This window comes from Malaya genurostris, chromosome 2 (assembly GCF_030247185.1).
Source record: "Malaya genurostris strain Urasoe2022 chromosome 2, Malgen_1.1, whole genome shotgun sequence".
NCBI classification, from domain to species: Eukaryota; Metazoa; Arthropoda; class Insecta; order Diptera; family Culicidae; genus Malaya; species Malaya genurostris.
This window is the reverse complement of record NC_080571.1, coordinates 111,013,010-111,037,799: the sequence shown is the minus strand read 5'-3', so window position 1 is coordinate 111,037,799 and position 24,790 is coordinate 111,013,010. Positions and strand designations below refer to the sequence as shown.

Here is a 24,790-nt window from a genome sequence, read left to right as displayed (position 1 = left end):
TAAGATATGCGTCAAGTAGAAGTATACTTAGTCAAAGACAGACGCCTTTTTTGTTTTCTCTCTCACTCTCTTATTCTCTGTTGAAGTAAAAAACTGTTAGCGAGAGTAATAAAATAAACATAAATTGATAAAGTTCATTGTTCTTTGCAAAAAGTCTTTCGGAGTTTATTGGTGTAAATGAATTTAATTCAATCTTTATGCTGCTTGATTAATATATAGTCACATCGTAATCATGTAGTGACAGAAGAAATGAAGATAATATCAATCGCATCGGCAATCAATGAGCGTCCCGGTGAGTGTAATATCAAGAGAATGTAAGTTATGACAGATCGGCTCTCAGACACTCAATACATGATGTATGGTAGAGCCTGCACGCTTAAAAATAGTTACTCAAAAATGAGTAAGATCCCACTCATCTACAGAAAAAGTGGAACAACTCTAATTTAGAGTAACTCCTTAATTACTCAAATATGAGTTCTTCCACTGAAAACGATGTTTGGGTGAAATCTACTCATTTACTGAGTAAAGAGCTATTCACACTAGGCCGTGACGTATCCGGAACGGGACTGGACCGGATCCCGACCGGGTTACGCTTCAAAATTGTTTAATGCAGCTCCATGTGAATATTCTCACTAGACCGTGTCGTACCCGTGTCTGTATCGACACACGTCCGAAGCACGGTCAAAGAATGCGTTGACTCAAAGACACTATGGGCAGGTACTTGAATTGTCACATGTTCTCCAAGACACAGCGGGAAATTCCACAAAAATGCTTAACAATCTTCTTCCGCATATTTTCTGTTGGTTTCGGCAATTTTTCGGTAATTACATGACACTCGTGAACAATCTGGTAGACCGCCCATGCATTTTAAGACACTGATGAATTTTACTCAACAGCTAGTTGAAACAGGCTTATGGCATTCGAAAATACCACCTTATATAATATATAAGCAGCTTGTGAATGATATCGTCATTCACAAGCTGCTTATATAAGGTGGTAAATTCACCCTCAACTGCTCTTTTTCGCCAAAGTTCGTGCATCCAAATCTTCTTCCTTTTTTTCTTGTTTTTAAACTGCTGATTATCTTCGTCATTCAGAGCAATTGCAATTCTGGCCAATTCTTCGTTAGAAAAATGTGCCATTTTCGTGAGGAACAGAAGCACATCAAATGCAACGATTGTGTATGTTACTAATAGCAACGGTAGCGACACGGAAGGTGCACGGTATGATGAGAATATTTTACAAATAAATCAGGGCACGTTGCGGTCCCGTTCCGGATACGTCACGGCCTAGTGTGGATAGCGCTTAATGCTTTATGTGTACATGTGACAAAAATAGAGTAATTAGCATTCAAATTTTGAGTAAAATTCTATTTCAAATTGATTAAATTAAATTTAATTAATTGTAGCATTTACGCTAAATATAAGTACAGTATGTATAACTCAAGACGAATCGCAAATTGTGTTATTACTACTAATAATTTACTTTTTTATCCCTGGAAGCATTTTTTACTTCTACCTCTGGATGTGAGGCATCCCTCCGTAAATTTGCAGCGAATTCACTTTTGTTTTAGTGATTCCTGCCAAGGAAAGTTATGATTTAAAAAACATTGGATTTGTTATTCACGATAAGTAATGATCTTCACGATAAGTGACGTTTCAGGCTTTTAAATCATTGGTATAGTGAACCACACTCGGAGCACACGAAAGGTTGGTCTGATTTCCAGCTGGTATTCAAATTATGGCTCTTTCAATTTTTTCGCGTGTCCATGAATTATCATGCCACAACCTTTTAAAAATGGCTCGAAAACCCTGAAAACGTACTCCTTATTCTAGATTTCAAAATTATTTCTTAATCTTTACCTCGCAATTTCCTCGCCGTTGTAGCGTCAATTTTATAAAATATTTTCTGCAGTGTATTATTGCAGCTATTCAAAATTTCCACAAAATTACCAACGAAGTTAACCACAGATACGTAATTTGAGCTAAAGAAAATAGAGAATGATATCACAAAATTTTTCGTTCGATTTTTCGACGGTTCCCAGAAATAATAATCCTAAAATTCGATACGTAAAACTCAAATTTAGATTACTCATAATAATCACGGGTAACTACTCAATTTTATTATCGCCTTCAAAGTACTCTCCTCCTGCGGCACTACATGCATGCCAACGCTTGATCCAATTTTTCATACAAGTTTTATAGGCCGCCGAAGGTATGGCCTTTAGTTCACGCAGCGAATTCTCTTTTATGGTATCTATGGTTTAAAAACGCGTTCCCCGCAATGGCAATTTGAGTCTGAGGAAGAGGAAAAAGTCACACGGGGCCATATCTGGAGAGTACGGTGCTTGGTTGATGATATTGGTTGAGTTTTTGGCCAAAAACTTTGACACAACCAACGCTGTGTGAGCCGGCGCATTATCGTGAAATTCAGCTTTTTTGGCACCAGCCGAGAAGCGACGCGATTCGAACCCAAAACATCAGTTAAAATGTGATCGGCTGATCCATAAGAGATGCCCAACAACACAGCAATCTCTCTAATCGGTACAGAACGATTTTGCAACACGATTTGCTTCACCGATTCAATGTTTTCTTCAGTAACAGATGTTGTTGGGCGGTCAGGGATCTCATCATGATCCAAGCTTGTACGACCACCTTTGAAGCGTTTATACCACTCGTATGCCTGTGTTTTTCCTAGACACGATTCACCAAAGGCCTTTTCTAACATTTTCAACGTTTCGGAACACTTAAATCCATTTGCAACACAAAATTTGATGCACGCACGTTGTTCTAAATTTTCATCCATTATAAAAATCGCCACACGAAAATTTTTCAACTTCTTTGTAGAGACGCCAAAAAAAAACTAATCGTACGATATGCGTCCAAATTTGACAGAATGTGTATAAAAGTGTTGCCAACGTTGAGAGAATAAAAGTTTACCGATTGGACAAGCGTTTTTTTTTGATCATAAGGTATGTGTGACGATTTTGATTCTGGAATTCTGTTAGATGAATTCCTATAAATATAAAACCATTGAAAGCCGCTCGAAAAAAAATTCTGTCTAAACGGTTGCTTCATTATTATCAGCCCTGGCATAAGAAACTTAATTTTATTTTTAAACATCATACAATCAAACTAAGCTAAAGAAAATAGTTTTCGGATTTACAATGAAAAGTATAAACGTGGAAACTATGTACATTTATTAATTACTGATTGAACTGATCGTTTGTAGTTATATCACCTACGGGTATGCGTAACTGTAAGCTGAAAAATAAGAAAAAATAGAGCATTTGTTATCATTCAATGTTTATGTTAGTGTCGTTTTCACTTGAACCAAAATCTTTCCAACAAATTTTCTTCCAAACTTTAAACTTTTATAAATACAAATAAAATATTCCAAAACTACTGTTCTGAAACATGCAGGAAAAAATTGCATTCGTATTCCATGTAAGAATTGTGGATAATTTAAAGCAATATATTGAATTGTTTCAAACATCTCACATCTCGTATCAGAATCACTCACATTATCATTTTTTTCTACAAAAACTAAACACCAAATTTGTTTTCTAGTATTCCCAAGTGAAAACGCAGGGTATTATTAAATTATTTTAGAAATCTGATTCAGTGTTCATAATGGCTTCCAAACGAATTCAGAATCAGATGCTACAACCAGTTCCGACTGGGAATATGTTGTTGTATCTGATTTGGAATTAATTTAGACATTATTATGAAAGACAAATTGATTTCGAAATGGGATGAATGGAAAGTCTCAATATACATACCGAGGCCAGGATATGTAAGGGCTGAATAGGGTGACACGTAGCCAGCGTAGGGTGACACATAACTCGAATATGCATATGGTGAATATGCGGAGTATGCGAGTGGTGCTGCGGCATATAGTTGCGATTTCGGATCCGGCTTCGGAGCAGGAGCGGATAGAACACACACCGTTAACAGTGCAATTACAAATAAAGACTGCAGAAAACAGAATACATCATTTTTAGTTATTGAAATCTGGATTTGAGCGTTGAAACACTTACGAATATTTTAATAGCCATGTTGAATGAATTCGATGTTGCTGTCAATATCAAGAGCTCTAGTTAAAACCACAAGTGGGAATGCAATGACGCCGATTGAACTGAGCAAATCTGCTTTTATACTACGGCAGAAGCTTCATCAGACACACTTGCTGACTGCAGATTTTTTCTCAGATTTACAGACCCTGTCTGCAGATATTTGAAATTTTTACCTGGCATCTCTGGTCCAGTGACATAAGCTTTTAAATCTTCGTCGTTCAAAGTTGCTAGTTGATAGTGACATTTAGCAGCTCTGATTAGGAGGTTGAAAAATTCGATCGTCCCACGACAAAAGGGCCCAACTGCAATTGAAAGTTATTAATTGAAATCAAAATAAAATAAGATTAAAAAATGACCTTGAAAATTAGTTTGAAAGAAATCTCTTTTTAAAAATAATGATGAACAAAAATGTATGATTTTAACAAACAAAAGTGTAAATCGAAATACTAATCATTTTAGATTTGAATCATATCATTCATTTTCACTGCCAAGTTTATAAATTTAAAGCTTTAATAATATTACGATTTTACCGTGCAATTGTTTGTCAAGAAATTGACAGGAACGCGTAGGTAAAATATTTGTTATTTTTCACAAAATATTTATTGAAACAAACTAATCCACTAAGCAATATCAAATATCTGGATTTGTAGCTTCAAGCAACAATATTTGCAATTTCAAACAAGATTTTCTTTTGTCACTATTTCAATAAAATAATCCGTTGCGTGAAACCAAAATTTAATTACTTCATATTTTGCTCTACGTGTAGGATGAAAATGCTTCAAAGGATTTAGAATAGAATTTTGAAGCGTCCTACTTGTTGAGTACCAATGAGTTGTACAGATTCACGAGCATGGAAAAGTTAGATCTAATAAACAAATTCCGACAAAAATTTCTGCGATCTTCAATTGAATCGATTCGTTCTTTGTATTAGTTAGTAGGTGAGTACATAAGTTTAATTTTGCCTTTCTCACATAAAAAGGGTATGCAATCACTGTGAAAGCCGACTTTTGAACCAAGGCCCGAGTGTCATAAACCATTCCACTCAGTTCGTCGAGTACGCAAAATGTATGTGTGTATGTTTTTATATAACGTATTTTTGCACTAATTTTTCTCGGAGATGGCTGAATCGATTTTCACAAACTTAGATTCCAATGAAAGTTCTTATGATCCCATACAAAATTCCTGAATCTAATTTCCGCTTCCGGAGTAAGAGGGAAAAATGTGAAAAATATGAAAACTTGTGTACTAACTTTTCTCAGAGATGGTTTGATCGATTTTTACAAATTTAAATTTAAATAAATGGTCTTATGATTCTATACAAAACTTCTGAATATAATCTGGATCCGACGTGCTGTTCTAGAATTATTATCAAAATCACTTCAATAGCTACTCATTATCAGTAGACGGTCAAATAAATCGGCTCCGGTTATTTTTTCAAGAATCGAAGAAAATTATTTTGAAGAAAACCACAGTTTTTTTTAGATGATAGTATGATTGGTCATCATAACCATTTGATATTACAAGTAGACTTACAAATGTCCGTACAATTAATCATAGAAATCCGGAAACAAATGATGTCCGAATGGTAATAACCAAATCATGTATATAACTAAAGCTCAAATGAAATGTCAGAAACGTTTTGAATTCTGTATGGATCTGACTTACGGCTCTTGAATTACAGAGTGAAGAGTGAAAAGCTCAGTTCAGTAGTCATTTGGTGGTTATCTTTAGTTTATGCTTAGGGAACTGTGATATTCTCCTTTCTGCAGATATCCACTTATATTCTGGACACTCGTTCGCGGCCTTTGACTCAATGCATGCCACCGTCATTCCGCACTCTCACCAACTGCTATACGCTAACCCAATCATACTCAATGTGGATATCACATAATTCAGGATACCACAGGAACATACTCCTGTTTATTTTTTCTTACGTTTCGTTTTATACTCGTCAGTGCATAACAGTTTATATTGAACTATTATGACATCTAGTAGTTAAAGGTAAACCGCTAACGGTTCATGTTGAACTGCTAGGTGGCATTACAATTTAACATAAATTGATATGCACTGACTGAATCTAAACAAAAAAAAAAACAAAAAAGGGGGGGGGGACAAAAAATAGTAAGTAACTTTGTTCATAATTTAAAACTTCTTCTTTATTTATTCTTTCAAATCTATTTCGTTCCCCTCAAAGTAATCCTCTCCGGCCCCAATACACTTGTGGCAACGTTTTTTCCAATCTTCAAAATGGTTGTTGTCCGGAATAGCCTTCAATACGCGTAGCGATTCACGTTTGATGCCTTTAATTGGCTCAGAACGATTTCCCAGAAGAGGTCGTTTGAGTTTGCCGAATAACCAGAAATACGGAGCTAAATTAGACGAAGACGAATGGTTGCGAACCGATATTGGTTATCTACGACGGTACATTATCGTGGTGCAAAAACCAAGAGTTGTCGGCCCAGAATTCCGGCCTCTTTTTACGAATAGCTTCACGCAAATGACGCATAATACTCAAATACTTAAATACTCAAATACTCAATACTTGTTGATAGTTTGGCCGGTCGGAAGAAATTCAAAGTGCACCAGACCTCGATATTCGAAGAAAACTGGCCGTCCTGGACGTGGTGAACAACTTGTACCAATCAAAAACACTTGCTCGCGACATAGAATTATCACCGAACATTCTGAACTTTCTGTAGTAGAAAATTGATTCCGCACACAAAACTTAAAGGAACTTATATGTTAAATAACTTAACTCTTTGTAAAAGTCGTTGATTGCACTTTTAATACTTCAGAAAGACAGACATATACTAAGCACTAATGAATACTTTGACGTGACACTTGGCACAGATGTCACTGACAGTCACAACCTGTAAAAAAAATATTTCGACGAATATGCTTTCCGCGCGAAATATAATTCAAAAGTTTTGCTACTTTTTGCCCATTTCTCGTACTACACCATTCAATAGTTCTCCGGACTCCGGTAACAGAATTTCCGAAAATAGTGGTCAAAATCTTTAAAACGAAACTTTCTCAGAGGTCGCTTTTCAAAAATTTTGATTTAAATAAACAGTCTGTAAAATTTCAGAAATTGATCTGGATCCGACTTCTGGCTCCGAAATTACCGGGTGATGAATGTTCAACATTTGAACTCATCACATAAAGTTGATGCTGGTACTAGTTGATGTTCAAACTAACTTTTCTTTCTTTCAAGAGCCAAAGGTAAGTATTTAAAAGATTACCATTGAGTTATATATGAGAACATGAATAATATAGGAAAGGCATTAGCATATCACTAGGTGGATTAAAACAGGGTTCTTCTAAGAGCCAAATAGTAGAAATTCTTTCATATTTAACAAGTTCGAGTGCATTTTCCTTGAGTGCAAAACTTTTACTTTTAGTAAGCATCGTTGAAAATTATTGTACAAATTGTAAACTGATTATCCCGCTGGTATTTGTCAGCAGTCACATAACTGCACTCAGTGTGAGCTATAGCAATACTGCAATCGCTTCTTCATTTTAGTTTAATTTCTTACCGGCAAGATTTGTTTTTTTTTTAGATCAACGAATAGCTAGTAGGGGGCCAGATCTGGACTATACAGTGGATGAGGAAGCCATTCAAAGTGTAATTCGTTCAATTTAACCAAAGCTTGAAAATTCTTCTGAATGGGGCTCAAGGTTGTTTCAATTCATATGTTACATTGGTTGATCGTAAAACGAACCGAATTCCAGTATACCGGTCCCCATACACACACAAAAAAAAACAATTTTACATACATCTAATCCCATACATGATGCAATGATGCAAGTTTTTCTGGCCCGAATAGACGAATAACATTAATGTTAAAGCCTCTATAATTGAAACAAATAAAAACAACAAATAATGGGCCTTGGTCTTTGCTTATCTCATATTGCGAAGAAGTAAGAGCTCGGCGCACAGGCGAAAGATTTGCTGCTTTGATGGACAAAACATTCATGAAATGTTTCATTATAACAAAATACAAAAGAAAAAAAAGATTACTTGAAAATGTTAGAAGCTAGAAGCTAGGCTCCCTAAACTAATAAATTGTTTCCTTCGATTTTATAACCAAAAAAATTGAAACGCGTTTTTCTCAAGAGCAGGTTTTGAAAGCCCGGGTCCATCGTCTTTCAAAACTACTGCTCCAATATTTTTCAAACTTTCCACACACTTTCTATGCATGTAAAGTACCAGATCCCAACGTTCTCTTTTCGTTTTTTTGTCGTGAATACGACTTACTTTACTATGGGGTACCTTTTCAAAATTTACCCACTGAGAGAGTAAAACTTATCTTAGATCGTGAATATCTCTTGTTTTATCTAACGAATCAACATAATTTTTGCTACATGCCATCGGAAATATGATCACAATTTTATAATAAAATATTCAGTTGTGTGACATAATCTCAAAAAATTCAAAATTAAACTTTTCTGAAATGTTTAGTATAAACGAGTATTAAAGAGGATAATTCATAAGGCTCGTTTGCCTTTCTCGTATTTTTAAAGCTCATAGCTCAGTGATCTGTGAAAGGATTTATATAATCTAACTACCAATAGAATCGCAATTTTTCAACTTAATCGTGTATAGCAACAGCATTGAAGTATTTCAACAGTACACTATTGAAAAACCTGTCTCATTTGACCCATGTCAACACCAGCCAATCAGAACGCGTTCTGAGGAAGAGAACAAAATATCTACTGCTGTACAACAAATCGCTCGAGAAAATGTTCCGAACAGTGTTTAATGTCGTAGAGAATTACGCAATTTGACCCTTCTGGATGCTAGAAACGAATCCCTACATCATAATGATAGTTTCTTTCAATAAATTATACAAATCGTAAATGAAATAAACGACATTAAAATTCTGTATGCGACTTTTTTATAGCCGTTAGGACCGCCCATTAGTGAAAAAGCTACAAACAAAATTACGTTAAAAGAAACCTTTCAACAAAAATTGGATCAGTTTGGATTCTATCGCCACTGCGAGCAGATGTATTTTGTGTAGTTTGCAAAGCTAGTTTCGCTCTCGGCAAGAGCGGTTACGTCACAGCTGCCAGTCATTTGCATTGGTGAAAAAACAACGGCGGAGAGCATTACACAAAATTAGCAGTTGTAATGGCTCTAAAAGTTTTCTAAAGAACTATTAGGATTTGTTGTTCGCAAATCGAAGGGAAATATCTTCAGTTTAGAGCAAACCTAGAACAGTTTGATTTGATTTGTGCACTTTTCGCTGTGTGGAATTCACAGTAATCGTGATCGAGTGAAGCCTTCTTTATTTTTGCGAAAAATGTGGAAAAGGGAATGCTTGCATAATTCATACAATTGATCAACTAATTGATATTCGGAAGTGATAAGGAACATGTCAGTTGTTTTCGTATTCACGGCATCCAGTTATATCTCTGACATTACCCACCTACCTTTTTTTATTACTTTGGGAAGGTTTAACAGCTACAAAATGGCATATTTTTTTACCATAAAAAAAATAATTTAATGAAAAACCTAGAAAAAACATCTACTCTGTCTATGCCGCATTGATTTGTTGACTTCTGATTAGCCTGCACTGAGATACAATGGACACCGAAAATCATGATTTTTAAAAAGTGTTCTCAAACCACTTCACCGATTCATTTCTCAATATTTTTTGACGAAAAAATTCCAAAATGTTGTTCAAACGATGCTTTGTATTATGCAAAACGTTTGCGTTTATTTTGTTGAACGATACTTCTGAAAAAAAAATCGCAAACATTATGTTTTTTTTTCAACATTTAGACGATAAATTCCATTTGTAATGACTGAACGTTAGATGAGACTAAATTTTACTGGTTTCGACTGTAATTTTCATTCGGCTAGCAAGTGCGACTGTGAGAATTTATATGCACAACTTACCAGTCAAGCTGATGTGTGCTTCTGCGGCTCAGTCGATTAATGGACGTAATTTGTAATTCTTTTATTTTCGGAACGAGTCGTTTCTTTCGCTATCCGAGTTTTTTTCCTATTTCAATGATTTTAATATAATTTATTCGACGCTCCATTTATGTGTATCTTATAAGATGTAAAATAACAAGGATTTTTTCGAAGTGTGCAGTTTCCGGGCCGGGAGGTAAGATGAGAAAGACATAAATAGTCCACTAGGTGGATCTAAATAGGTTTTTCGACACAAATCGATTTTTTTTTGTTCAAGCAGAAATTTTTTCTAGTATTCTAATTAGTTGAACTTTTGCTCAAAAATCATGGCATCCTCTCTTTGTTGATTAGCATTCAATGAAACATTCGATGCATCTTTCCATTTGGCCGATAAATGGAATTCTAAGAGGAAGGAATTGAGCTGGTTAAGCCAAAGAAGAAAAGTATTCCTTTTGATCCATCGACTCGTTGTGCAATAATCGGCACACACATTTTAAAATAATTGTGTAAATTGTAATTTCTGAGATATTCAAATATTATAAATGACCCAATTTTACAGATGATTTTATTCATTTTGATTCATTTTACTTTTTGGAATTTTACGTACCTGTGTTAAAGGTAGGGTAAGTTTGATTTATATTTAAGTTATTCATGTAAAGTTAATATTTTTTTGCTGTGTACACGTTCCTGGATCACAGTTGCAGGTAGTTTTAAATTATACATCGGTAGGCTATTCAAGTTCATTTCGGTCAAAGGTTGGTAGGAAGTTTACTAACCCCATTATTTGATGAATACGGGTAAGCAGAGGAATTCTCGGTTACTAGTAACAACATGCATCGAACTAAGAATGCTTTTTTTTAAATTGAACTGGATTCTAACGTAACTGGTGTCGGTATTATTCAGCATGCAGAGAAAAACGCAGCTTACAGCAACGAGATATTCCAAGCATGTTGCTTCATATTATTATTATCATTTTGCATCCTCAATTGTGTCTCGAATTCTAATACGAATTCAATCAATCAAATCCAGAATTGCTTCATTGCGCAAATCAGTTGATCCGTCGTTTATTAGAATGAAACACTGTGTAAAAAAGTATTTCAAAAGATTATACAACTCAATACCGCAAAAAATTGCAGCGGTAAAAGTTTTCTAGCACTTTGAACACATCCCATCAACAGGCGCATCCAAAGCGCTTTAACTTGCATTGAGAGATCCAGAAAAGATAACTTCCTGACATGAAATGATAAAAGTGAAAATTACCCCGTGTCCGTTATTTAATTAGTCGCACCTAAGAGCTTAAAGAAACAATTAGGAAAGTCACGATTTATCAAATGTGTTTGGTCAAAATATTAAAAATTATGCTATCTCGTTCCAGTTAAACTGTGGAGCCAGCATTCGTCCTCGGAGCAACATTCACTGTCTAATGAAATGCTCGATCAAAGTTTCTAAATTAATTAACTCCGCCTGAATGTGACGACATATATCCGCATTGTCATTTCCCAAATTCAGCCAAACAGACAGACGTACATACGCACTCACACATAGATACAGAAACATGATCACTTTTGCGCCACATTTTCCCCATTCTAATGCCAACCGACGTTCGTCACAGCAACGGTATCGCAATTAGTGGATGTCAATCAAAATTAACCTTAAACCATACGCGATAAAACTCGGTGAGAAATGCGATTATGGCCATACCGGGGACGACACACGGATATGGATCCATCATTCCATGTGTGCGCGATACAATGACACGATGGTTTATAGGGCTTTCATGTCTAACACTTGGAAAATAGGCAGCCCAAACCACCCGCCTACTGTGCCGTCAGACTGTGGTTCAAAGCGAGGTTTGCCTTTTGTGTTGTTTGCCTGACGAAACGAAATCAAAGCGAATGACAGACCGAGACCGGGAGCTCGCGACGAGATGAGGAAAGAGAATTTTCCAGCCGGGTCATGTCACACGTACAGGACATAATGATAATTTTTACTGACAAAGTCGGAAATGTTCGACACCAAAGCCGACCCAACATAATGGTGGTGCTTCGTAATTTGCGATGAAAGTGTGAATGGAGTTTTGTTTTTTTCTTTTACATTTTTCTTGTTTTCCTAAAATGACAGTGTATATTAATGCCGACTGTTGTTGAAATGTCAAAAAGGTCACGGTTCAACCTGGATGCGAGGTTTGTAAAAAACAGGCGATGAATAAAGGTTATGAGTGGACTCATTCAGGAGTCTTTGCGATTTTCACGATATTCCAATTTGACTTAATCTTCACTGTTCCTTAAATTGGTTTACATCGAAAAGTTGGTAATAACTAATGTCTCGAATAAATCGGAACCATGTCTTTACGTTCACAGGAATGGTATTTCGAGGACAAATTATTGTTCCGTTTCATTTTCTCTTATTGTTCTGAAAACGATATATGGACGTTTCGGGTAATCATATTGACTATATCCCTTATCCTCAATCTCTGTAATACAAATAATTCAAAATTTGTACGTATTAGGTTAGGGATAGTTTTAAGTCGATAGATATTTTATTTTATTAATAATTAAAATAAATATTATGATTAAGCATTAGTATGTAAAACAAGAGTAACTAAAACACTTATTAATAACGAATCGTATGAAAAACAAAGATGAAAGGCCAAAGGGTCAAAACACTTGTAATGTAAAACGTTGATGTAATACACAAAAATAAGATTAATAAACAGATATTTATGCATATATGCATTTCTGCTTCAGTCAACCATTGCACAGTGGTCCGGATCCACAATTTAGGGGGACAAAAACATTTGTAGCTTAGCCTTATACTTTAGAGCTATGATGTCTTCGGAACAAATGATCAGTGAAAGATAAGCCATATTTTGACGCATATGGTATTAGGGTGGTTCTAATTATTAGGGTGATCCAAAAATTATTTTCCGTATGTGTTGAGATAGAGGACTGCATCCCTCGGCAAAATTGTAGGAAAACTTATATCAAGCAACTTTGCCGAAAACACTATTGTAGTATCTCTAACGGTTTTAGTGTTACAGTTATTTTAATGGAGCAACTTAGGGTGTTCCTAAAAAAATCAGTTTTTTTGCTCTAGCTTTCTTAATTTTCACTTCTCGATTTTGGTGTCTTTGAATATCTTTTAGAGTTAGTTGAAACCAATTTTTTCATGACTAGCGCATTCAGGTAGCGTTTTCTGAACCGAAGTTATGAGCAAAACTAGTTCAAAAACAGATCATTTTTAAACTGCTATATCTAACATTGGAGCAAACGAAAAAAAAATCGGTTTCTTTCATTTGATAGAAAATACTTTCGAGCATGTTTATAGAAAAAATGGCTGAGGAGATATTTTTTTAAATTTTTTAAATTGTGTTCAAACATTGGGTTTTTTCATTGAAAAATGCTCTTTCATGTAAGACATTTATTAGCTATACATATTAAAATAAGGTATTGCTGTCTTCTAGCGTGTTGAAATTAAAAATGTTAATTCAGCTGCATAATCGGGAAGATGGAGTACACTCACGTTGGTTGTTTCTCTATTCGATAATGCTATTACAGGATCAGACGTTAAAAGAAATCGTTTGAATACATCCTCTAGATTCACTAAACGATTGAAGTTCTGCGGATGGAACTGCCTATACTTGCGAAATGATTTATTTCGACTCTCTTGCGCTTCCTTACTGTACATTATTTGCTATCTGTTTGGTTCCCTTGCGATTGATTGTTGAGCAAGAAGGCTGGATAATCTGGAGCAACAATTATCCTTCATCTGTTTCCCTTTGCTGCCCAGAATAATAATCTTTCAAAAGGAAAACACGGAACTAACAGCAAGAAGTGGACAAAGTAAATGCAGAAATTGCAGAGCTTTCTCCCACAGTACTGGGGAAAGTATTTGTATCAACGAAGCTAGTGTTCGGCCTGAACGATACGAAAGTGTTAAACGACATAACAGGCATACACTCCCAAGCTTGGTACATATGCAAGCGCTCAGGAAAAGCTCTGAATTTTTCAAGAACTGAAACAAATGAGAATAATCCAAACAAATATCAATTTGGAATTTCGCCCCTACACGCAATGATTCGATCTATGGAACTTTGGCTAAAAGTGAGTTATTGTTTGCACATTGAGAAACCGACATGGCGCGTGTCCCGACAAAATCAGCATGTCAAGGAGCAAGAGACAAACATACTAACGGCATTAAAAGAGCAGCAAGGGTTACGTATTAGCAAAAACATCATATTAACAAGATATCCAGCCCGCACATTTCCAGAATAAATCATTGGAAACATCCTTTTTCGCGAGCATGGTGCCCTCAGGTGAGTCCGCATCGAATCTCGTACATAGAAGTAGGGAAGAGTAATGTCAAATTCTTGCGCGCAAAAATAGCAGCACTGCGCACCCACACAATTGACATGATATGTTGAATGTGATGCCGTGTGATGGCGTTCCTATACTGAAGATTAATTTCGCTCCAAGCTGACAGGGTCTAGCATTGGTGAACCATTACCTGGAGGCGGTAACTCGAATGATGGTATCTGGGCCCGTAGATTTTTCAAAGAATATAACACAGTAGCGCAAATCATCGAGTTAAATGGAAATATACTTGAACGGTTTTTTATAATCTTAACGTTGATAAACAGCAATGTGAAGATTTCGGTACCTGCTTTCCAGGAGTTTACTGAACAAACAAGAATTCGTTTTGTGGAGCTGTATGGATGGTATGCTCTGTCGCCAACCGTGCATAAACTTCTGGTGCATGGAACAGCAATTATAAAACATGCTTTGCTTCATATTGGTATGTACAGTAAGAAGGCGCAAGAGAGTTAGTGAATCTAGAGAATGTATTCAAACGATTTCTTTTAACGTCTGATCCTGTAATAGCATTATCGAATAGAGTAACAACCAACGTGAGTGTACTCCATCTTCCCGATTATGCAGCTGAATTAACATTTTTAATTTTAACACGCTAGAAGACAGCAATACCTTATTTTAATATGTATAGCTAATAAATGTCTTACATGAAAGAGCATTTTTCAATGAAAAACCCAATGTTTGAACACAATTTAAAAAATTTAAAAAAATATCTCCTCCGCCATTTTTTCTATAAACATGCTCGAAAGTATTTTCTATCAAATGAAAGAAACCGATTTTTTTTTCAAATGATAGAAACCGATCGAAAGAAACCGCTCCAATGTTAGATATAGCAGTTTAAAAATGATCTGTTTTTGAACTAGTTTTGCTCATAACTTCGGTTCAGAAAACGCTACCTGAATGCGCTAGTCATGAAAAAATTGGTTTCAACAAACTCTAAAAGATATTCAAAGACACCGAAATCGAGAAGTGAATATTAAGAAAGCTAGAGCAAAAAATCTGATTTTTTTTAGGAACACCCTAAGTTGATCTATTAAAATAGCTGTAACACGAAAACCGTTAGAGATACTACAATAGTATTTTCGGCAAAGTTGCTTGATATAAGCTTTCCTACAATTTTGCCGAGGGATGCAGTCCTCTATCTCAACACATACGGAAAATAATTTTTGGATCACCCTAATAATTAGAACCACCCTAATACCATATGCGTCAAAATATGGCTTATCTTTCACTGATCATTTGTTCCGAAGTAATCATAGCTCTAAAGTATAAGGCTAAGCCACAAATGTTTTTGTCCCCCTAAATTGTGGATCCGGACCACTGTGCATTGGTTGTGAGCGAGCATACCTCGTAGGCCAGTGAAGGTGTTTGAATAGTTAGTGGTTGAAAGTCACATCCATTCGCTCACTGGGTAGTCGCTTTTGTATGTGTGGGCTGTGTTCAGTATAGTCAGACCCTGTCAGCTTGGAGCGATCTCAATCTTCATTTCAGCAACGCCATCGCACGGCATCACATTCAACATATCATGTCAATTGTATGGGTGCGCAGTGCTGCTATTTTGGCGCGCACGAATTTGACATTTCTCCCCCCTGCTTCTATGTACGAGATTCGATGCGGACTCGCCTGAGGGCACCATGTTCGCAAAAAAGGATGTTGCCAATGATTTGTTCGGGAAATGTGAGAGTTGGATATCTTGTTAATATGATGTCTTTGGTATAGTATAGCAGGATTTTATTTTGATTCTCCGGTAGCTAGCAGGCCAATTTCGAATTATCGGCGGAAGATTTTTCGGGCATAGTTTGAAGCGCTTTTATCTTGATGATTTGTTGATAGATTTTCCTCATTTAATTGATTCGAAAGCTTCAGTATTGTATACTTAAAAATATTTTAATATGTCAACGGATCGGTTGCATACTAAAATCTCCATTCCCATTCGAACAAAACGGTGGCGCGCAAATGGATTTATTTTAAAGTTATGTTATGATGATAATCATAGATACTTCTTTTTCATTAAATGTGGCTAAACACAATTAACTATCTCAGCATAAGCCATCAGACACTATTATTGATTCAAACAATAATCCTAATTGAATGGTTGGAAAATGTTATAATCTTACGAAGCATAATATTCTGGTCTAATATTGCTTCTAAGAACGACGTAGACAAAATCCAGACTGAGTGTAACAAAAACAATGCAATGCAATGCAAATCGTTATGCAGTATCAATTTGAAGAAGTTGTTGTCTTGTCCCACCAGGAATAAAACGCTTCAACAGATTCAAAATTGAATTCTGAAACTTGTCTTAAAGTGGCCTCCTTGGTTTAGTAGTGAAAATGAGTTCCACAGACTCACATATACATAACTATTAAATGCAATATCATATAGTATCAAAGATAAACTCAAGATAAGCTGGCTATGCATGTAAACATCGTTTGAATAGGAACCCTAGTAGAACTCGGTTAACTACCAGTTTAAGTTCAATTATCATTTGCTTCAAAACCACAAGCGTCTGATGGCTTCACGCATTGTAACTATGGCAATGTTCGTTCATTTATTAATAACATCAAGTTACAATATGAACAAAATTTCGGAGTTTTGTTACGTATACATTTCTTCCTCGTATTGTTGCCATATTATTTACCGACACTTTTCGAAGATTACCGACGATTTTAAAGAATGATTAATAAAATTACACTATTACTGAGTTTACTAGTACAACATTTTCCGTCAAACAAATTTTCTTTTAAATCGATTCACTGTTCATAAAATTAATAAGTTTGTACGTTTCTCGAAAATTAATTCGTTTCATTTGTCCAGGTTTAAATCTTTAGGTTGTTTGTATCTAAAATTGAGCTCTCAACTAACATTGAAATCATCATAATTGATTTCCAGTTAAAAGACGTTATTCCAAAACTTAATAATGTAAAAATTTGTGTAAAACTATCAAAATTGAATAGAATCAGACCACGTCAGCTTGGAGCGAATTCAAACTACAATCCAGCATTCAACATATCATGCCAATTGTATGGGTGCGCAGTGCTGCTATTTTGGCGCCCACGAATTTGACATTTTTCTCCCCTTCTTCTATGAACGAGAATCGTGGCGGACTCACCTGGGGGCGCTATGCTCGCAAAAAAGGATGTTGCAAATGATTTGTTCGGGAAATGTGAGAGCTGGATATCTCGTTAATATGAGGTCTTCGAAAGAATCAATTATCATGATTGAATCTAATTATCCATTTTATCATTCACTAACAATCTAAGCGCTTTAAATAGAGCAAGTTTGTCATTAGTCCCGGGTTGGTGGTACAATGCATAAGGCGCTGGTCTTACAAGCCAGTTGTCGTATGTTCGAGCCCCGACCTGGAAGGATTCTTAGTGTCAGTAGGATCCATAGTAGTAGCCATGCAATGATTCTGTACACTAAGAATCGGCTGCGAAGTCTGTTGAAACAGAGAGGCCAAATTCCACAAAAGGAATATAATGCCAAGACTTTGCTTTGCTTTTGACTTTGCTAGGAATTATGCTGAGAGATAGTTCATTGTGTTTAGAAACATTTAATGAAAAAGAAGTACCTATGATTATCATCAGAACACAAATTTATACTGAATCTATTTGCATGCCACCATGTTGTTAGTATGTAGATGGAGATTTCAGTATGCAGACTGTCGGTTGACAAATTAAAACATTTTTAAACTTTTTCGAATAAAGTTAAATGAGGCAATTCCATCAACAAATAACAGATATACAAGCGCTTCAAATTTGGTTCGAAAAATTTATCGCCGATTGGCATTTTTCTCGGAAGCTCTCGCGGTGAAAAGCTCTTTTTTTTGGTCGTTCTCCGTTTATCAATTTAATATCCGTAGAAAAAATCGTAGATCCGTAGAAAATGCTCGAATCCTTAGATCTACGGAGATTTCCGTAGATCTGACATCGCTGGCCATGTGTAAACTAAAGCAGAAATGTATTCGGGCATATATTTATAGATTCCCTTTTGTGCTATAGTTCATACTGCGCAAATCGGACGAGAGTTTGACATCATTCACTGCGACTGTCATTGGCTCGTGTAAACATAGGTCAATTCAAACCAATTTTTCAATGGTATGCTATTGAAATACTTAAACGACGTTACCGCATCAGTTTAAGTTAAATGTTTCCGAATCGATTGGTAGTTAAATTATATGAATGCATCAACAAATTACTGAGTTATAAGCGTTTAAAATTATGTTAGAAAAAGGTTACGCGTTTAGTTTTGCATTTTTAGATTGACACCCAGCCTCGTATACTGAAGAGTAAGCAAAAGCGACAATCCAGCGAGCGGACGCATATACATTACAGTCATCACCTCACTGGACGAGCTACTTGTTTCATTTACAGTCAAGGCTTGACTCAACTGAAAACAAGAAATGACTTGCAGCATATATTTATAGATTCCTCTTCATACTACGCAGAACGATGCGGTGTTTTTATGCATGATGCAAAGCCTCCTATGCTGAACAAGAAATTGACGTCATTTTGTACAACTGGGATTGGTGGATGAAAACCTAGGTCGATTCTAACCATTTTTTCAATAGTATGCTATTGAAATACTGAAACGACGTTGCCTTGCATGTTTAAGTTAAAAGTTTCCGAATCGATTGGTTGTTAAATTATATCAATCCATCAACAAATGACTTAGTTATTAACGTTCAAAATTATGACAGAAAAACGTGTTTAATCCACCTAGCAGTGAGATGATACCTTTTTTATCAATCCGCATGAATTTTTTAAATGAATGTTCTTCGGTGTTTTAGTTCTCATGACATTATTGTAATGTCCGTCGTTTAAAGCGGCAATTCGTGATTTTAATCACTAAATACCCTGTAATGTCGAAGCTGCAAATTGGATCGAATTTGAATCTAAACGTGTGACAATCGATTGAACATTTAATGAGATGTCGAAGAAAGATTCAGTTTAGAGTTTACGGTTATTTACGGTACTTCCAGAGCCGGTATTCAGAGACTAGCATAACCCAAAACGATTCGTATGGCCAAAAAATAAATATGACGAAATTGCAATAGTTTTCAGTCCAACTTTGAAGCTTTTTAGAATTGTCACCTTCTATATCGGCTTGAATTTTAAAAACTCATCACCCTGTAATTCCAGAATCGGATAAAATTCATTAATTTTGCATGGGACCATAAATCCTTTAATTTGAATTTTTGTTTTTGAGATTCAATTTTTTGAGAAAACGTTTTGATACTGGAACCGGAATTCAAAATCAGTGTAGCCGAAGTCAGTTAAATTCACCTGAGGAATTGTATAGTTTACATTTGATGTATGATAGAATCTTAAGCCCTTTCATTTGAATCTTAGATGCTTCTTAGATTTCATTTGAATCTTAGATCGGTTCAGCCATCTAAGAGAAAAATGAGTTACACTATTTTAATTTCGTTTGACATATCATCCTGTAGCTCAGGAACCAGAAGCCGGATCCAGACGTAATTCAGGAAGCACTTCTCGTATGAATCTGAGTTTGTAGAAAATGGTTGAGTCATCTCCGAGAAAATTGAGTGAAATTATTTTCCACACAAGTTTTGCTTATCTCGACGAACTGATTCGAATGGTATATGGGTATTATGTTCTTCCAGCATTCATTACTGTTAGTAGTTCAAATCAATATAATTATGCAATTGTTTGTTAACACCAAAATGCTGCCTTCTTGGCCATCATCTGATTTATCTATGTCATATTCGAACGATTATGTTGCCAAAAACGAACCGTGCTAAAATCGTTCCGAGGCAAAATGTCATGGAAAAGGATGTTGTACACAGTCTTGGTGGTACTTAGAAACAATCGTATGTAACAGTATAAAAAATCGTGTTCCACGTTGATCCCAAGCATTGCATTATCATACAGCGCTCAAAATTCCTACTACTGGAATAAGGGGAAAAGTCGCTTACACAAAAATATCGATATCTCCGTTAAACATGGACGGATTTTAACAATCCACTATGGTTTGAAACAGGAAATTAGCGTGACAAAAATATTTTCACTATTAAATATTAGTTTTTTGTAGTTAGTGTCTTCACAAAAGTTGTTTGTTATCAAATGGCGCTCCTTTTGATATAAAATATGACCAGGGTGGTCCTTATTTAGATTGAAATCTGAAATCTAACTTTCTTCATTGAGCTCAAAAATGATTCTATTGTATAATAAAGTTGTAGGAAATTTTATTTTGAGCAACTTTGCTGAAAAAAGCACCTCTCTAGCTTTTCATTTGACCGAGTTACATCAATTGTCCCGGGTAAGAGTAGGGTGGCTCCCGAAAAATCGATTTTTTTGTTCTAACTTTTTTGTGAAACGTTCTATGGAAAAGTTGTCTTCAGAAGAGTTGTTGAAATAAATATTGCGCATAATTTTGCTGAGTAAGCTTTTTCATATGAGCTACCAGTAAAAAGTTATGATTGTTTTTTCATCAAAAACTAGTCAACCTTCAAATATCAAAATTCATTAGATGCCAGATCGATAAAAATGTATCCTATGCGGCTACTGAAAGTTCATAATATTAGTAAACATTTAATAGAAAATTGGGAGGGTGTTTTTCTTTCAACTTATTTAAATTAGTCTTAAAAATACCTTGAAAAAACTCAAAAATATTGCATAACTCTAAAACGCCTTAACGTATTAACATACTTCCTTTAGCAAAATTATAGTATCAAGTTAGCCCTACAAGTGTTTCATACATTATCCATTCGAGAAAAGCGACACACAAAAACTACAGCCGAAAATAGATTTCTTGCTGAACAATTTTAATAAATTTATTACCAAAATAACTGATTCAGTTGAGCTTAAGCAACAGAGACACTGCGTAATATTGTTATTCCGAAGTAGAGGCCATGTTAAATATATCAACAGAAATTTTCATTATCTTGACAACCAAAGCTCAAACAAGCTGGGGCAAGTTAGTGAAACGCAAATATTTTTATCCAAATCGTACCGAGACGCCTTTTTTCTCTTCCACTTGTGTACCGAATAGCCTGTGACAACCGGAAAACGACGCACAATAAGTTTAGATTAGAATAAAAACAATCTACTCATTTTAACAAACTAATGATTTACTTGGGTTTCAGGAAGTGCTTTGTCTTACAAAAAGTTAACGGATTTAATGATTGCTGGTAGAAGTAATAAGGACATTTTACAGTATATCATTCAAGAATTGCGTATGAAAACCCCCACCTGGCGTGTTAGCAAACTGAACAAGACCGTGAAGGGAAGGGATACAAATATAAATACTGCGTTTAGAGAACATTTGGGCCTACGTATCGGTGAGCCATTGCCATCAGGAGGTAATTCCAACGACGGAAACACGGCCCGGAAATTTTTCAAGAAGTGGAAAGAAACAGCAGATATAACAGGCCTTGATGACACACTGTTGGAAGGATTTCACGTTATTCTCAGTGTAATCAATAGCCGATAAGATAAACGTCGACGAACTCCAAAGTTACACTGAGAAAATACGAGCGTTGTATGTATCGTTGTATGGCTGGTATCCACTATCACCAACTGCTCATAAATTGTTGATACATGGAGCCACGATAATTAGACACGCAATTTTACCTATTGGTATGCTTAGTGAAGAAGCTCAGGAGACTCGAAATAAAAGTATCCGGAACTTCAGAGAGCACCATGCTAAAAACTTCAGGATAATCGCGAACATTGAAAATGTTTTTAAGAGGCTGCTGTTATCTTCAGACCCTATCTTGGCATTGTCGAACAAACAAAATAGGAGAAGTTCAGAAGACTTACCCGAACAAGCAAAATGTTTAGTTTAAGATAATAATTAGAATAATTCATTACTTAATTTATTCAATACAAACCAAACCGTAATCAACTGTTGTCTTATGTTTTATTTTGAATGTTAACGATACGATCATTACGATAACGGAATCAAAATCAATTGAATCAGTTATTTTGGTAATAAATTAATTAAAATTGTTCAGCAAAAAATCTATTTTCGGCTGTAGTTTTTATGTGTCTCATTTCTCGAATGGACAATGTATGAAACACTTGTAGGGCTAACTTGATACTATTATTTTGCTGGAGGAAGTATGTTAATACGTTAAAGCGTTTAAGAGTTATGCAATGTTTTTGAGTTTTTCAAGGTATTTTTAAGACTAATTTAAATAAGTTAAAAGAAAAACACCCTCCCAATTTTCTCTTAAATGTTTATTTATATTATGAACTTTCAGTACCCGCATAGGATACATTTTTATCGATCTGGCATCTAATGAATTTTGATATATGAAGGTTGACTAGTTTTTGATGAAAAAACAATCATAACTTTTTACTGGTAGCTCATATGAAAAAGCTTACTCAGCAAAATTATGCGCAATATTTATTTCAACAACTCTTCTGAAGACAACTTTTCCATAGAACGTTTCACAAAAAAGTTAGAACAAAAAAATCGATTTTTCGGGAGCCACCCTACTCTTACCCGGGACAATTGATGTAACTCGGTCAAATGAAAAGCTAGAGAGGTGCTTTTTTCAGCAAAGTTGCTTAAAATAAAATTTCCTACAACTTTATTGTACAATAAAATCATTTTTGAGCTCAATTAAGAAAGTTATATTTCAGATTTCAATCTAAATAAGGACTACCCTAGTAATATTTTATATCAAAAGGAGTGCCATTTGATAACAAACAACTTTTGTGAAGACACCAACTACAAAAAACTAATATTTAAAAGTGAAGATATTTTTGTCACGCTAATTTCCTGTTTCAAACCATAGTGCAATCTATGGCTTGTTGGATAGCTATTACCATGTGGAATCTAAGTCCAAAAACATATTCTATTTCCAAGGTCAATTGTGACACACACACACACACACACACACACACACACACACACACACACACACACACACACACACACACACACACACACACACACACACACACACACGGACGATGTCCAGCCAGCGACTGGCACCATTAAGAAGGTGACAAGCGATTATAAATACGCTCTCCTACTCAATGCTTGATCGGAGAAATAGGTATAAAGCGAGAGGACTAGTGTTTGATGGACAGAGAAGATGTTTGGATGTAAGGTGTCGGTCGGGTGACGGCCAGGATGTAGACCATGTTCGATGTACGTTGCTACTATGTCTGTTTCGAGTTTTGGAGTGGCTAAAACAAGATCAGAGTGGCGAAATTGTAGCGCGTATGCACGGAATGCATAAGAACGCAGGTTCGAGTCCTGTCTCTGAGCGTATCTTTTTCCAAAAATTCATCTTTTCTGTTAGTTTTTCTTTCACTTGGCTTCTCCAATGTATATTTCCGCTCAGTCATTGCAAAAACTTTGTTTGTTATGTTTTGTGCGATGATTCGTTCATCTCCAGCTGTTGAAATTTTGCGCGACTTCATTTCACTTTAAGAATACAATTTTCATAAGTAACCTTGGGATGAGTAGCGAATTATTTTAAATTGAGTTATAAATTTTTATTGTTTCATGATCATGATGGTCTATCACTAATAAGCTAATATCTGATTTTCACAAACTCAAATTCAAATAAACGAACTCATCGACATTTAATTCATTAGTTTTAAACGATTCATCCTCACAAACTGTTTCTAATTTTACCTGTACTTCGCAGCAGCTGCTTGGGTCATTTTAAGATATGTAATTTCCCGAAATAAATTCAATTCAAAGGTAATTTTTGGGTGCAACTGTCCAAAAATTTGAACTAGTACGCTTTTCGTATAAGACCTAATATAAATTTTCTTTTGTTCTCAAAGCTATTGTACTAAATGTCTGAATTTACTTTGCAGTTTCTAACTCGAGCCCCGCAGTCACAGTCACAAAACAAGTAACATCAAATTTAACTACCGCTCTACTGTCGGTTGGAAATGGCCCACCCAAAGAAAACACCTATCAACCGAACAAATTTCTATTGTCACTTACTTCTCACCACACCAACAGTTAGTCTTCCGCCCAACTACTTTACAGATTCCGGTTGTCAGTGGCGGCAAGGATGGATGAGTTGCTTTCCCCGTGGATCACATGCAGCGCTGGCACTTCACCGATGCGGACACAATCAATTAATTTTCCATTAGAGACGAGTGTGAAAATGGGGCTGGTTATCAAAAAACACTCGATGTCATACCGAGCCAGTGAAGCAGGAAAGCAGCGGAAAATAAAATCAACGAAGATGAAAACTTGATACAATCCATCCGGCTGCGATGCAGGTCGGCGAAGTGAAGTACGTGAGAAGAGCAAGAGGATTTAGTGCCCCGAAGAAAAGGGTACATATTTCTCTTTCCGCTGGGTGCTGTTGACAACGAGTCCAAATGTAGCGAAGGTGGATGAGGTAAATTCTATTGACGGCGACGTCTCCTCGGTGGCATTCGGTTTTTCCTCCAACGTAGCGACTGTTTTTATCTT

At 35.7% G+C, this 24,790-nt stretch overlaps 1 long non-coding RNA gene across 1 annotated transcript; it reads right to left on the bottom strand.

The window, feature by feature from the left end:
* Positions 1-3,182: 3,182 nt before the first annotated feature.
* Positions 3,183-24,340, bottom strand: LOC131427104 (uncharacterized). Its single transcript, XR_009229236.1, has 4 exons — positions 23,990-24,340; positions 4,040-4,377; positions 3,782-3,974; positions 3,183-3,263 (listed from the first exon to the last, which is right to left on the bottom strand). It is a non-coding gene; the product is annotated as an uncharacterized LOC131427104 (long non-coding RNA).
* Positions 24,341-24,790: the final 450 nt, after the last annotated feature.